The sequence below is a fragment of the Podarcis erhardii genome, assembly GCF_964252035.2.
Source record: "Podarcis erhardii genome assembly, chromosome: 3".
Taxonomy (NCBI): domain Eukaryota; kingdom Metazoa; phylum Chordata; class Lepidosauria; order Squamata; family Lacertidae; genus Podarcis; species Podarcis erhardii.
Window position 1 is genome coordinate 35,112,472 of NC_138507.1, and position 14,881 is coordinate 35,127,352.

At 41.2% G+C, this 14,881-nt stretch overlaps 1 protein-coding gene across 2 annotated transcripts in view; it reads right to left on the minus strand.

Annotated features, from left to right (window-relative positions):
- The window catches only part of EYS (eyes shut homolog), a 499,923-nt gene that overhangs the window by 249,558 nt on the left and 235,484 nt on the right, over window positions 1-14,881 (minus strand). The window lies entirely within an intron of this gene.

The window sequence follows — 14,881 nt, forward strand, 5'->3', positions numbered from 1 at the left end:
GAGCTGGTTCCCATGTTGGCAGAGGGCATACTCGGCCCCTTGCGTCAGTTTACCGGCTGCTGCGCCGTGCCCATCAGCCAGCCAACCGTGCCCACATGCTGCTGCCTGGAGTCGTCAGTGTTAAGTTGTGGGTGAACATATCAGATGACACAGCGATTCTTCAAACAGCTCTTGTTTATTCACAGGCCAGAACAGAACTGAACTGAAGGATTCAGTCAGCCTGCTTATATAGAGCTCCAGTACAACGTAACTGTAACAATTTTCTAAAACTATCCAATCACTGAACGTCACTTTCGATCCCTTATTTGCATAACTATCTACAGTATCCCCCTGCTGGCCCAGGGTGAGAACTTCAGTACATTACAGTCGGATCACCCGCCCACCCTCCCTTTAAGTCATATTTATGCTTTTGACCTTGCTATGGACTTTGGTTGGTTGCCCCGGTTGCCCAGAGGGCCTGGTAGGAATTTTTTATCCATTTGGCAAATTGGCAACAGCCTCTTGGTTTTTCGCCTACCTCGTAGCAAATTGGGTATTGGCGGTTAGGCATTGGAATATGTGTCGTGTGTTGGAGGGCAGGTTGTGGCCATCACCTACCCCTCCCCTTGTTGGGTATTCCGTTAAAGGAATCCTGTGGTCGTGGATCCTGTCTGATGCCCTGCTGGTGGCTAGGGCCATGGCATGACCCCCGGTGACATCAGGGGAAGCTTCCAATTGTATTTGCATCAACAAGCTCCTCCCATTGGCTGTTAAGCTTCAGGTGACTCCCCGCTGAGCGGGGTGGAGTCAAATATACCTTGTTTGATCCAATGCCTATGCCAATACCATTCACATACTGTAACTAATAAAGTTGTGGCCTTCTTTGGCCCATTAACCTAAAATACATGTGTCCTTGAGTCTTATTTATCCCTAAGCGGGTGACAGGTCCTTGACTCACAACTAAATGCTGCTTACGGGCAGTAATGCATTGCACTGGTGTGGGGCCACAGGGGTGTAGAAAGCTGCCTTATACTAAGTTCATTGGTTCATTTAGCTCAGTATTGTCTGCTCAGTTTTATCTGACTTTTAGCAGCTCTCCAGGGTTTCAGAAAATGCACTTCTGTATGTGCCCACATGTGCCCATGGTACATGTATGCTACTAAAGATTCCTTGTTTACTCTAATACAAGCATAAGGTGCATGTGTTTCCAAATCAAAGGTAGCACTACAAAAGCATATTGCAACAATCCAGCCTGGTGCAGCATAACTCAACTGATATCTCGGTGAATATAAATCACCATGTTGTTCAACGATATGCAGTTGAATGTGTGGGCGCGAATGTGCGCTTCCTGCCATAGCCCCAGACCAGGCCTAATCAGACAGAATCTGAATCACTCTCTGGTTGAAATAATGGATGAACATACATGGATGCTGTGAAGTTCAAAGCCAAAATTCACAGAACCAAAGTTAAAAGAAGGTTTATCAAGGGATTCTCCAAATATGTGACAGGGCTTAAGGCTCAGTTTCCAAGAACCTCTACTCAGAAGTAATTCCCACTGAGTTTAATGAGACTTACTCCATGGTAGATGTGATTAGGATGTCAGGCTTGGGAAGCTGCTTCAATGAGTGTTTTAGATCTCCCCTGTCATCTGAGACAATCTGAACTGATTTTTTCTTTTCTAAACTTACTTGCATACATGACTCATTTGCCTTCCTATAACAAAAGAGTTCTCAGAGTGGCTCACAAAATAAAAACAATTTAAAACAACCACCAAATGCATAAAACAATACACATAACACTGCTTTGAAACAACTCTGGGTTAAGATTTGAAAGATTTTTTTTTTAAAGCAAAAGATAAAGCAACAGAGCTAAACAAGCATAAGATTTTAAAAGCCAGTGAAAATAAAAAGGTCTTTGTGTGGCATCAAAGACACCCCCATCCCAAATAAAGGGGGAGGGGGAGGGAATAGCCTTGGCTCTTTCTTTTGTGTCTCAAAGCCCTGCAAATGATTTTATTTATTTATTTAATGTATTTATCCCATACTATATGGGATTTTATTTACGATATGGGATAACATTTTACATGCAAGTTTCTCTAGTCAGTAAATTTAGGACAAACAATATGAAGTAGCAAACAATCTGTTTAAATATTTGACAAAGATGGCAGGGGCGGGGTGGAGAAATTAAATAAAGTTTGCATTTAAAGGTGAACCTACCAAATTCATGATTTCTAAAAGAATACATGAAATGACACACAGCTGTCCTTTGAAATTCACATTTCTCCTAATTTCCCCAGCCCAGTAAAAAATATGCATAAAGTAGGGTAAAGTGTGCATAAAATCTGTGAAAATGGCATATGGAAAAGAATTATACTGGGTAAACATCTTTGCAAAATTGTGTATATTAGGAAAAGTTGCATAAAAAAATAATTTGTTAGGGAAAAAATTAAACTAATACGCTGAGGAAATTACAGTGTTACCTCGGGTTAAGTACTTAATTCGTACCGGAGGTCCGTACTTAACCTGAAACTGTTTTTAACCTGAAGCACCACTTTAGCTAATGGGGCCTCCTGCTGCCACCGCGCCGCCGGAGCACGATTTCTGTTCTCATCCTGAAGCAAAGTTCTTAACCCAAGGTACTATTTCTGGGTAGCGGAGTCTGTAACCTGAAGCGTATGTAACCTGAAGCATATGTAACCTGAGGTAGCACTATACATGTGTGTCGTCCCCCCACGTCCAGAAATGTGGAGAACTGAATTTAAGATTGGAAAAAATGAGAAACTGAGAGAGCAAAAATTGACAAATTCATCCATCCCTAGTGTTTGCGAAATGAACTAATCTTAATAGGGATAACTTTCCAGCTGTATAGCTAAGAACCTGCCAGTTCCTTTCTTCCCCTTTCTTCCCTACTGCCAGCCAGGCATAGAAACAGATTTTGATGTGGCTGTATTATTCAGAAAACCCAGGTGCTTTGAGTTGAGCACTTTTAGCTGCCATGCATAATAAAAATGATTTTGAAAAGCATAGAGATACATTTCAGAAACTTTTTTTTTTTTAAAGAATCTGAGAAAAAGGTTAGAGTGGCATGAAAAATTTGTAATGTGTACAAGAGAAATAAGAAATAAGAAATAAGCTTTGAACAGAAAGTCATGATGGATAAATCCATTTCAAATTCATGAAATAAGGACAATTTTTTATCCAATAATATGAAATAATTATTATTATTTTTGCAAATGAGGAGCAGTATGGAAATACAGAAGACAATCAGATGTTCCCTACATTCATGCCGAAGTGATTTTATGAAGCTTTTTTGAATATGAAGTGTACTTGAAGAAATAAATGCAGGGTTCAGTCCGGCCTCCATACATGCTCTCTTCCATTGACATGAGAAACCTAAAAGTGTTTGGTCAGTTGCTCAAAGAACCTGAAAGTGATTAACTTTTCCTTGGTTGCTTGGGAAGTAGGGTGGGGAAATGGATGGCCAATTTGACATGAACTAAACCCAATTCAGATTACAGTGGTACCTTGGGTTACATACACTTCAGGTTACATACACTTCAGGTTACAGACTCCGCTAACTCAGAAATATTACCTCGGGTTAAGAACTTTGCTTCAGGTTAAGAACAGAAATCGTGTTCTGGCGGTGCAGCGGCAGCAGGAGGCCCCATTAGCTAAAGTGGTGCTTCAGGTTAAGAACAGTTTCAGGTTAAGAACGGACCTCCAGAACGAATTAAGTACTTAACCCAAGGTACCACTGTATGCTCATGTATCTGCCTTGTTAATTTTCTTAGCACAGAGGCTACTTTTCCTTCTTGTATCAACCTTGAACTCTCCCAGATGAACTACAATTTTGATTAATTAGGTTTAGATGTTTTATATCCATGGTTGCATATAATTGCTAACTGATTGTTATGATTTTAATTCCAATTGCCTGGCAATGTGTTGGGAAACAAAAGATGATCAAAATGAAACATTGTTGATTTGCCCCTCTTGAGGACAAATGCTGAAGCAGAAAATACAAGTTTTATTTCCAATATATTGATCATTGCTGTTGTACCCATGCCTCAGTTCCATCAGCCGTTCTGCCTTCAAACATCGATCTCACCATTTGGAATATAACATATTTCTGTATGTTAATTTTAACTAATATAGGCAAATTTACGCACATCCCGCCCCCAAAGATATGCATTTTTGTACGTGCTGTTTTGTTGGAGAACTGTATTGCAACATTTGGATAAGTGCAAATTTCAAAGGATAGTTGGGTTTCGGTTTCTGCATTGGTTTGAGAAGTGTGAATTAGGTCACTTCTTATTTAAATGTAAACAGAATTGCATTAGTAAGTTTCTTTAAGGAGCTTTGCACGCTGCAGGTCAGAATCGTGACCATGACATCCAGCCCACTATTTGCAAAACCTTGCAGCTGCACAAGGCAGGGCATTACCTTCACTGTTGCAGTTTGCTTGTGATTTGTCAGCTAGAATTTATACATTTTGCAGGAACATTGAGAAACCACGAAGGTTCAAACAGCAGCTCAGAAATAGAGCTGACATTTAACTTCTGCTTCTATACCCACTGAAGATGTCAGCTAAACCCACCAAAATCAGTGATATTTTCCTATAATCCCAAAGAGGCTTCATGCCATTTTAAGAACAATCATAGAGCCAAGCCTGTCTTTCAGAACGTGTCAGGCAGAATATTTGTCATTTTCAAGGGCATCATGAGAATCCAATGTTCTTTACACACACAAAAAGGCCTCAGATGTGAAGGCTTCTGTTCTCATTGAGATGATAAACCTGTGCTTATGCTGTACTTCTTCAGACTGTAGGAAACGGTTCAATTAATTGGATGTCAGTCCATTACAAAAAACAACAACAGCACCCATGCACTAAAATGCAAGCAGAAGAGTCAATACTGGCTAGCACTGAGCTCCAATGACAATCCCCACTACTTTTCACAACCCTTCAAACGGTATGAAATTGGAGGAGAATTGAATGTTGAACCATCGTCTCTTCCCACAAAGCAGAAGGACGGCAGTGATCATTATCCTTTCTCTGACTGGTAATGGCCTTACAAGTCATCACTTCGTTCTTCTCTGTAGTGTAAACAGGTGCATTACATTTACGTGTTGGGTATTCAGGGTGGACACTGGGTTTGAAGGTCATCTCTGAGGTCCTGCTAAGGTGTTGGCCTCAGCAGATGCCTGACAATGCTAACCTCTGACACTGGTTTTGACCCGCTAGTTTACAGGGACACTTTTTTGATCAAAAACATAGTAAGATTATCATATTATTTCATGTTCTATGAGCACATAATAACACGATCATATTAAATTCAACTTTTAAACCACAAAGCTGGTTGATGTTCATATTGGTCAAAGGAAGGAAAATGAGAGTGCAGTGAAGAGGAATCTATATTGCTCAGAATTATGCAAAGAGTTACCATGAGGTAATAGAGGCAGGAGTTCTGATTGAAAAACCCCAAACCTTTTTTTGTCTGATCTGCACTGCTGAGGATAAAATGAGTCTCAGATGCTTTTCTTCTAAGCTAATCCCTGATTTGTTTTAACAATCATGTGTGCCAATGTTCTGTAGTGCTTAGGATGGAGAATTATTTAGAGATGTAATGTGAAACTACAGATTTCCTTTATCCATCACAGCTTGTATGCTGAATGTCAATCTTTGTAGATACAGCAATTTATCTAAGAAAATCCATAGATCCAAAAAGTACAGATTCCTGTTTCTTGTTAACACTTTGAGTACTGTACAAAAAAGTGAAAGGCAACAGTTCTTACAGTTGAGTAAGTGTGAGAATACTTAGAAGGGGGGAGTGAGTGAGGGAGAGACTGCAGATCAGTTTAAAGGAATGTGGTCTGCAATGTAGGAATAACTCCTAGACATTAGTGATGAATTCAAGAACATTGACTAGAGTTCTTCTGCTTTTGCTTTTACTATGCAACACAGTTCAGTAATTTGTTTGAGATATATATGGTGGCTAACTCTACTGTTTCTTAAATGTAGGTCAGTTCTACTCATATTTGGGACATTATATGCATTTATTTTTTGGTCAAAAGCTCAATCAGGATAGTGATGACTGATGAGTAGTAAGGACATGTTTTGTTATATGTATGAGCTGCTAACCAGTCCTACACACACACACACAGAGAGAGAGAGAGAGAGAGAGAGAGAGAGAGAGAGAGAGAGAGAGAGAGACTTTTAAAAGAGGCCCCATGGAACATGTGTACTCTGTATCCACGGGGCCTCTTTTAAAGGACTCACCCTGTATACACACCCACACCCACACACCCACACACCAAAGAAAGCTGACTACCATAACTGGCATTAATTACAATTTATTATGATGCTGTTAGTCATGGGGAAAAGCAAAGGACAGAAGCTCTTCCTCCTGACAACTAAGTCTCACTGAGCCCCTTGCTTTTGAAGTTTCATCTGGAATTTATGAATGTTTCCAAGCCTATCTTCATACACAGAGTGCTGTTGTGTTCAGGTTCTGCTTGGGGACTTCCCATAGGCATCTGGTTGGCCACTGTGAGAACAAAGTGCTAGATCATAGGTGCTTTTGACAGAGTCCAACAAGACTCTTCCTATGTTCCAACACGTTTCCGATGGAATGAATTTTGTAAAAAAGGAAGGAAGGAAGGAAGGAAGGAAGGAAGGAAGGAAGGAAGGAAGGAAGGAAGGAAGGAAGGGTGCAAGAGCTCTCCTCCACTCTCAGTCCAATCCTTCTAAAAAGCATCTGATAGGGTTTTGGTCAAGGATTTTTAACCATCTTTGGACCCCTTCACCCTATGCTTTATTTATTTTATTTTTTAAACCCTGTTTAGTTGCTGTAGTTATAACCACATACTAAGTACACATGAAATTCTAACTTAAAATGCTTCCAATCATTGGAACAGTGAGAAGAGTTTAAAAAATGGAGTTCTAAAACCTAAGATTCCCCTGTTTAATTGCTTTTTGTTCAGTGCAGCATGTAGAGCACATGCAACTTTTGTAAAAAGGCAGCTAACAAATAACCTGATGACAAATATCTTGGGGGACTCCTCTCTTATTATACATTAGTGCTGATGCCATTTTCTATATGATGGAAGCACTCCAAGTTAATGAACATCAAAAGTTGAAATAGAACTGTTATTCTGCAAATACTTTGCAGATTTCTCAAAGGCCCTTATTAATACGCAGCCCAAGAATGCAGCCCCATAAATCCTACACCCTGCTGAAACATATCTATCTGCAGCAAAGAAATAAATGCTTGCAAGAAATTCAGGAAGGGAACTTAAGAACCGAATGAGATTCTGAAAGTATTTTTCATCACTGCAGTCTTTGATTCAGATCTAGGCAGATGAATAGTGTGGCACATCTTTACTCATTTTTATATTGCATGCAACATCACTATCAACTACCATGTTAGGGATAATTATGTTTCAATATTATTATAGCTATATTCTTCCAATGGCACAGTTTCGGTTTTTTGTTCCACAGGATATGTATGTGTGTATCTTGCACTTGAACATATTAATTGGTCTGGAAACTATTAATATTTTTACAAGTACACAAAAGCAAAAGAAAAGAAAAAAAAAGTCTCATGGCCAATATAAAGCTTTCATCGGTGAATTATCTACTACCAAGAACTGACAAGCTAATTGAATGTGTCAGTCAGAGGAAGGAGATATATAACTATACAATTTCCATTGCACAAAGCACTATTTTTAGTGCTTCCATCTAGATCAGAAAGTCATTTTTTCTTATCCATTATGGACAAAGGGGAGGCCTACAAAGTTCCTGAATCCATGACTTCTTTAATTTTAAATCTTGCCGAAATGGCTGTTTTTCACTGAGAGGACTAAATGATATATAGCCACTCAGTAGGAATGTGTACCTTGCTCTCAGTCAAGAAACTTGATAAAGGATTAAATTCTCTGGAGCACTCAAGAGTTGCTGAAGTTAGAGCAAGAAAGGTGCTGTATTAGTTAACAAGGCAATAAAGACTGCTGGGTTGCATCCAGTTAAGTCTCTCCACTCTGAGCAGGCTTTGGTGAGATGAAACTTGCAAAAAAAGAAGAAGTCTTTTTTTGAATGTTAATTGTATGGGTGGTGACAAAATGACACCTCCTCCCTAAAAGATTCAAGTGGGTGGGTGTGGATCTCTGAAATTTTGGGGAGGGGGCTGCTGCAAACCTTATTTTCACTTTAAGAGGTGCTTTGGAACTTTAAAAAAAGTTCTACTTCCACTTACAATTGCCTGAGTCTCTCTCATCAGCTTCCCACTGAGATTTTCAGACCAGAAAACCGTCTTTGTATGAATGTGAAGAGATCGATAATACATCAGATTTAGTGAACGGCAAAGCAGGGCAAAGCTGCAAACAGTGTCTATATGCCCCACAAGTCTCCAGCGTGTGGCAGAATGCTGCTAGGTTTGTTAGTTTGGGTTCACTGTATTAGGCTTAGGAGCAATCAGATATAGGAAATGCAGGCTGTTGTTGCAACACAGGCCATGCATGAGATGGTTATCAATCTCCTTTCTCCTAACTGGGCTATCTACAGTTTCCATCCCCTGGGGACCTCCAAACCAGGTTCCTGTTTACTGAGGCGGCAAGTTAACCTCCACTGAATCTGCCACATCTGAGAGTGCATGAAGTGACCTGGTGTGACATATAGAAGGTTGGCTGTGTTGAAAATACACAAAGTTAAGATTCTACCTGTACTTGGCCCAGCTACAGTTGGTGAAAGAGGGGGGGAAAGTGTGTTGGAGCAAAAGGAAACACTTGGAGTAGTCCACTAACACTTTTCCTTTGTTCTTAAAGCAATTAAGACTGGCTTAAAATACATGATGGTTTTAAGAGAAGGGGGCAGGACAATTGAATCCAGTAATGAAACATAGGTAAAGGTACCCCTGACGGTTAGGTCCAGTCATGGACAACTCTGGGGTTGTGGCGCTCATCTCGCTCTATAGGCCGAGGGAGCCGGCGTTTGTCCGCAGACAGCTTTCAGGTCATGTGGCCAGCATGACTAAGCCGCCTCTGGTGAACCAGAGCAGTGCATGGAAACGCCGTTTACCTTCCCACCGGAGTGGTACCTATTTATCTACTTGCACTTTGACATGCTTTCGAACTGCTAGGTGGGCAGGAGCAGGGAAGTTCCTGATCAGTGCCATCGGTCTAACTATAAGATTTGCTACGACAATATATGGAAACTTAGGATATGGTCTGCTATTTTACTTCTTATTTTTATTTCAGAAAACTATATTCTCACGAATAGACCATCCTCAACAGCGATACCAGCATGACAGCCATGACTCTGCAGGGGTCATAATGGTGGCACTGGAGGCGGGTTAAGTGGGGCAAATGTTCACAATCAGGTAGCACAGACTGGGATAATTATACAAAGCTAAATGTTTAAAGTGGCTGTGATCAGCAGATATTGTTGTTTGAAAAATTAAAAGTACATAGTTTCTTCCTAAGTGTTAATGTCAGAAATGTCAACCTTGAAGAGATGACATTTTCAACACGAAAACAGAAATACTTTGAAAACTGCTCGATAATAGTGCAGAAAATGTCAAATGCTTCACTTTGTAGCCATTCCGCATCTGTTTTCTAGCCAGGTCACCTCTGGAGTTTAAGTGTTAGAGCACAGAATAATTATTATTTTTCCTCATTTCACATTTTTAATGATGTCTGCGTGATAAAGAGCCAAACTTAGTGTGCTGTATAACAATGAAGCATGTAAACATGTCTTAGAACGGAAAAGGTAAGTAGTCCTATGTACGTTTATTCAGAACTGAGCCCCACTATGTTCAATGGAACTTAGTCCCAGCTTAGTGTGTATATGCTGATGTAACAATTGAGCTTAATTCCTGTCTTCCCAGACCCAATTGTTACATCACCAGGGCTGCATGGCAGCTTTTTGCTTATGGCCCAGTCCCGTGCTACTCTAGTACATTTTACAGAAATGAGCCACATAAGCTGGCCTTTTCGTCAAGCAAATAACCTTTGCTTATCTTCAAATTGAGGGGAGAGGTGGTGTGATGGGGTGTGTGTGTGGCTATATAAGTTGTTGGGGCCTTACCTGGCTTTGCGCTGCCGAACACCCGCCCACCTGGCCTTTCTTAGGCTTTGCTTTGACCTTGCTCTGGACTTTGGTTGGTCACCTGTTTTGGAACAGGGGGCGTATAGAAAATTTTTTCACTAGGCAGATTGACACTGGCCATTTGGTTTTCTCCTACCTCTTAGCAATTATCACAACTTTGTAAGGTTTGGCAGTTAGGCAATGGCTTAGTAAGATGTGGGGAAGGGGAGGTGTGGCCATCACCTGCCCCTCCAGGTACAAGCGTATTCTGTTAAAGGAATCCATGGGTCTGGATCTCATCCGAAGTCTGCTTGAGGGGCTAGGGCTATGCCAGAACCCACCGGGAACCCCAGGGTGAGCTTCAGTTGGTTGCCATCGAGGGAGCTCCCTCTTTTGGTGGTTTACCCTTCCAGACTCCATGTGAGGCGGGCAGGAGTCAGATATAGATTTGCCAGTGCCTAAGCCAATACCACTCACATTCTGTATTCAATAAAGTTGTGGCCTAAATTTTCCCATTAACATTTAAACTAAAATATTTGTGTCAATGTGTATTTATTATTCTGGGGGGGGAGGGGTGTTCTGGGGCCTTAACGCGCAAATGTTGAATGAATTGAAAGCTAATTCCGCCGAGCGCCCACAGAAAAAAATCCAGCAGTGAAACACAACATACATATGGACCTAGAAATCCACCAAATCCCAAGCAGTTCAATGGTGTTGTTGACACTAATTAACAGCAGTTCCCCAGGAATATTGCCAAAACCTACCAGAGAATGCAAAGAATGTGCTCTTCCACTGAGCTGTGTAATTTAACCAATTTAAATTTTTATTTGGGTTTCAGAAAATATGGTGTTTCATTAAAGGGGGGGGGGGGAATCAGCTAAGTCCAAGTGGTCAAAGGTGCAACGTGGAGGCAGTCCGTAGTAGCTGAAGCTGGGTGCAGGGCAGGGAATAGGGTGAAGTCAGGAACAGGCTTGCAAGCAGGGAAGCAGGGTGGGTCAGAAGCTCAGGCAGGAAAGCAGGACAGGGTTCAGGCAGGAACTGGCAACCAACAATGTTGCTCCCACAACTTGGGACTGGGGCTGGCCGGCTTTTATCTGCCCTGAGGCATAGGGCGGCCACGATCCTCTGGTGACTCGCCTCTCCTGGCCTGGAGGCGAGCACTCCTCCTGCGGGAACTTAGTTCCCTCCGCCTCTCTGCCCTGAGCCTCTGCAGGTCAGGAGAGGCTAGAGGGTTACCTCGATCTCATTGCCCTCGTTCTTCCCTTGCTCCCTTTTAACTCTTCCAAAGCGGAGCACCTTCCTTTGACCCATCACACCGGACACTCATTCCAGATCTTCTACAATTATGTCCTCTTCTTCAGGTGCTGGTCTAATACGGGCCCGGTTTCGGGCTATTGCCTTCTCAAGGTCTGGAAAACTCATGAAGAGCTTTGTCACAAGTGGTGCCACAGGAGGCTGCTCCTTGGGCTGGAGCGGGGCCACCTTGTTGCTCTTTTTGAGCTGCATTGCACTTCTCAGTCGTCTGAGCCACGCTGTTCCACGAAGGAAAAGTCCGCTGAACCTTCCTTCTTCTTCCTGAAGGTCTGGAACAGACCGCATCGTTGATTCTGGCTCCGCCTCCTCTTTAAGCAGTCAAAATCAGAAGAAAATCCAAATCCTCTGTTTTCTCTCTTACCACCAACCGCACCTACACACCTGCCTCTGTCTCTCCTTACTAACCCACAATGGACACCTGTAGTTGGTGGCTTTTAAGGGAGAAGCAGGAGATGTCACAAAGGAGGGCAGGCCATTGTTACCATGGCAACCCACCCACCTTGACCCTGGGCCCAACTTGCCCTCCCCAATGTTTCTTCAGAACTTTGAAGCACCTGCCCTTCTGTCTGCAGGTGAATCTTCTCTTTTGGAGTTCATGTTTCTATATTGGATCATTCTTCATGCAGCCCCATTTCCAAAGGGAGACAATCCCAACATCCCTTGAAATGCAGTAGAACAGTGTTTCCCAACCTTGGGCCTCCAGCTGTTTTTGGACTACAACTCCCATCATCCCTAGCTAGCAAGACCAGTGGTCAGGGATGATGGGAATTGTAGTTCAAAAACAGCTGGAGGCCCAAGGTTGGGAAACACTGCAGTAGAAGACTCCCAAGTCTCAAATCTGATGGTTATATTCAAGATTACTCAATACTTTATTATAATTCAGATGTTCAGTAATGGCACATTGACTACTGTATTTTGAATCAATACTAAAACTCATGGTTAGACATTAGGCCTGGGCAATAAATGTATGTAGGATACATCCTTCTTTTCTCCACATAAGAATGAAAATACCGATTTTCATTGATTTCTTAAGAAATTAATGAGAGCAACAGGAAGCTAACAGCCCTGGACAAATAGCAGAAATAGCCCTAAAAGGCATCTAGCTGAATTGAGATAATGGCTTCACAATGAGCAAAGAAAATTCAGATGGAAATATGAATATACCTGCACTATAGAATAGTAACTTATTTGCATGCTGGTGCAACAGCTACTTGATAAATTAACAATGACAAGACACTTTAGAAGTTACATTTCTATGAACCAGAACATTAGGTTTTTCTGATATAATATGTACATATCTTATTTTATTTTCCTTTTCCATTGGTACATTTTTGACTTCTATTATGAAATAATGTCAGAATGAAAAAAAAAGTGTGTTCAAAATTTATAGATAGCTGAAGATTCGCTGCAATTGAGTCTGAATAATTCCATTTCAACATTTCCTGGATTAATTGCATTCACTTGTCAAATTAAATCCCTGGTGTGTCTCACCTTTTAAAAACAAACTTAGAAATAGTCTTTAATCAAGGCTTGAGTTTGGGTTCAAACCTAGAGGGTTTTTTTTTTCCTACATGAGGATTCAGCACTGAAATACATATCTGAATAATAAAGAGTGCCTCTGGGCATATCACAGTGCATCTCACTCACTGAATATAGTCAACTCCAACACATCTAGGATTAGGGACCAATGCTTCCATATGTTGGAAATGGCAGACGGAAGCTCAGATACTTTTCTCATAAACTTAAGTCGCTTCTGTTATTAGAAACAACAATCTTTAAAGATTTGTTAAGTACTGGAAACGGGTTGCGTTGTTTTCCATTGTGCTATTCCCAGCGCTTTACATTTCCTTAAAGATGGCAGTCAGTTTCTAAAGGAAAAAAAGACCAATCTTAAGAGAGGACTGCCTGAGTTTAAATCAGCCAAGACATTAAGGGCCAAACTACATTTCACATGTATTTAAATGTGCATGCTTCTACTTTGCATTTAACGTGCATGCTTAAAAAAATGAATGTTTCATTCAAAGGGGGAAACTGATCTTTTCCTCCTCTGCTGCAATTCTGAGGGAAATTCATTCCCTGAAGCTGCTGTTTTAACCGAGAGGAAATCATCCAGTGGTGCCAATATTCGTTTACCTTCTAACGCAACCTAACTGCTGCAGTAGAAATCATTTTCTTCAGTACCATAGCACAGGAGAAATGGGTTACATCTTCTGTTCCTGCCTACTGTGATCATGATAATTATTAGCCTCTTCCCCTAGTAGATACCATGTGCATTTTTGAAAGCATGCATTTAACATAATTCTAGATTCAGGTAGGTAGCCGTGTTGGTCTGATGCAGTATATATATATATATATATATATATATATATATATATATATATAATGTCCAGTAGCACCTTAGAGACAGGACGCAGGTGGCGCTGTGGGTTAAACCACAGAGCCTAGGACTTGCCGATCAGAAGGTCGGCAGTTCGAATCCCCGCGACGGGGTGAGCTCCCGTTGCTCGGTCCTTTCTCCTGCCAACCTAGCAGTTCGAAAGCACGTCAAAGTGCAAGTAGATAAATAGGTACCACTCCGGCGGGAAGGTAAACGGCGTTTCCGTGTGCTGCTCTGGTTCGCCAGAAGCGGCTTAGTCATGCTGGCCACATGATCCGGAAGCTGTACGCCGGCTCCCTCAGCCAATAAAGCGAGATGAGAACTGCAACCCCAGAGTCGGCCACAGCTGGACCTAATGGTCAGGGGTCCCTTTACCTTTAAGTTTGTTCTTGGTATGAGCTTCTGTGTGTGCATGCACACGAAAGCTCATACCAAGAACAAACTTAGTTGGTCTCTAAGGTGCTACTGGACATTTTTTTATTTTTTTAAAATATATTTAACATAATGTCCAGATTGGCTGCAAATACCAGAACACAGGCTATTCAGACCTATTCCCGATCAGTTAATTAGTACTGGTCATGTACTGGTCTGTTTTAGCACTGTGCAATTTTTCAATATATTGACCAAAATCCTTATAGTTAAGAAAAAAATTAACATTAGATTCTAGATTTTGTATTTTGTGCTAGTTAATTGAACAAAATAAACCATCATAGCAGATATTAATCTAATATCAATTAGTGATATTTATTACCATGCATTAGAACAAAGGCTTTAAAAAAATAATATCCAAGGCCAGCTTGGGTTCATTTGAACTGTATTTTCGTTTAGTGGTTTCAGAAAAACTGTTTGCCTAGGCCTCGACTTACTACTGTTAAGACCAAATTGAACAAAACAATGAATGTACAAGGCTTTTTCAGTGTGTAACAAAGGATACAAACTCAGTACAGGCAGTTCTACAGAAAGGACATTTGCAAGTTTCAGATATCTGAAACATCCCCATTGTGGTTTCTACAAGGCCTTGAAACCAGCACACACAGTAGCTCTTTATCAATATTCTTCAACCATGCATGTTATCTATGTCATTTTCTCTTGCTTGCAACAACAAACATGTATTCTTCAGTTTGATTGGGGAAG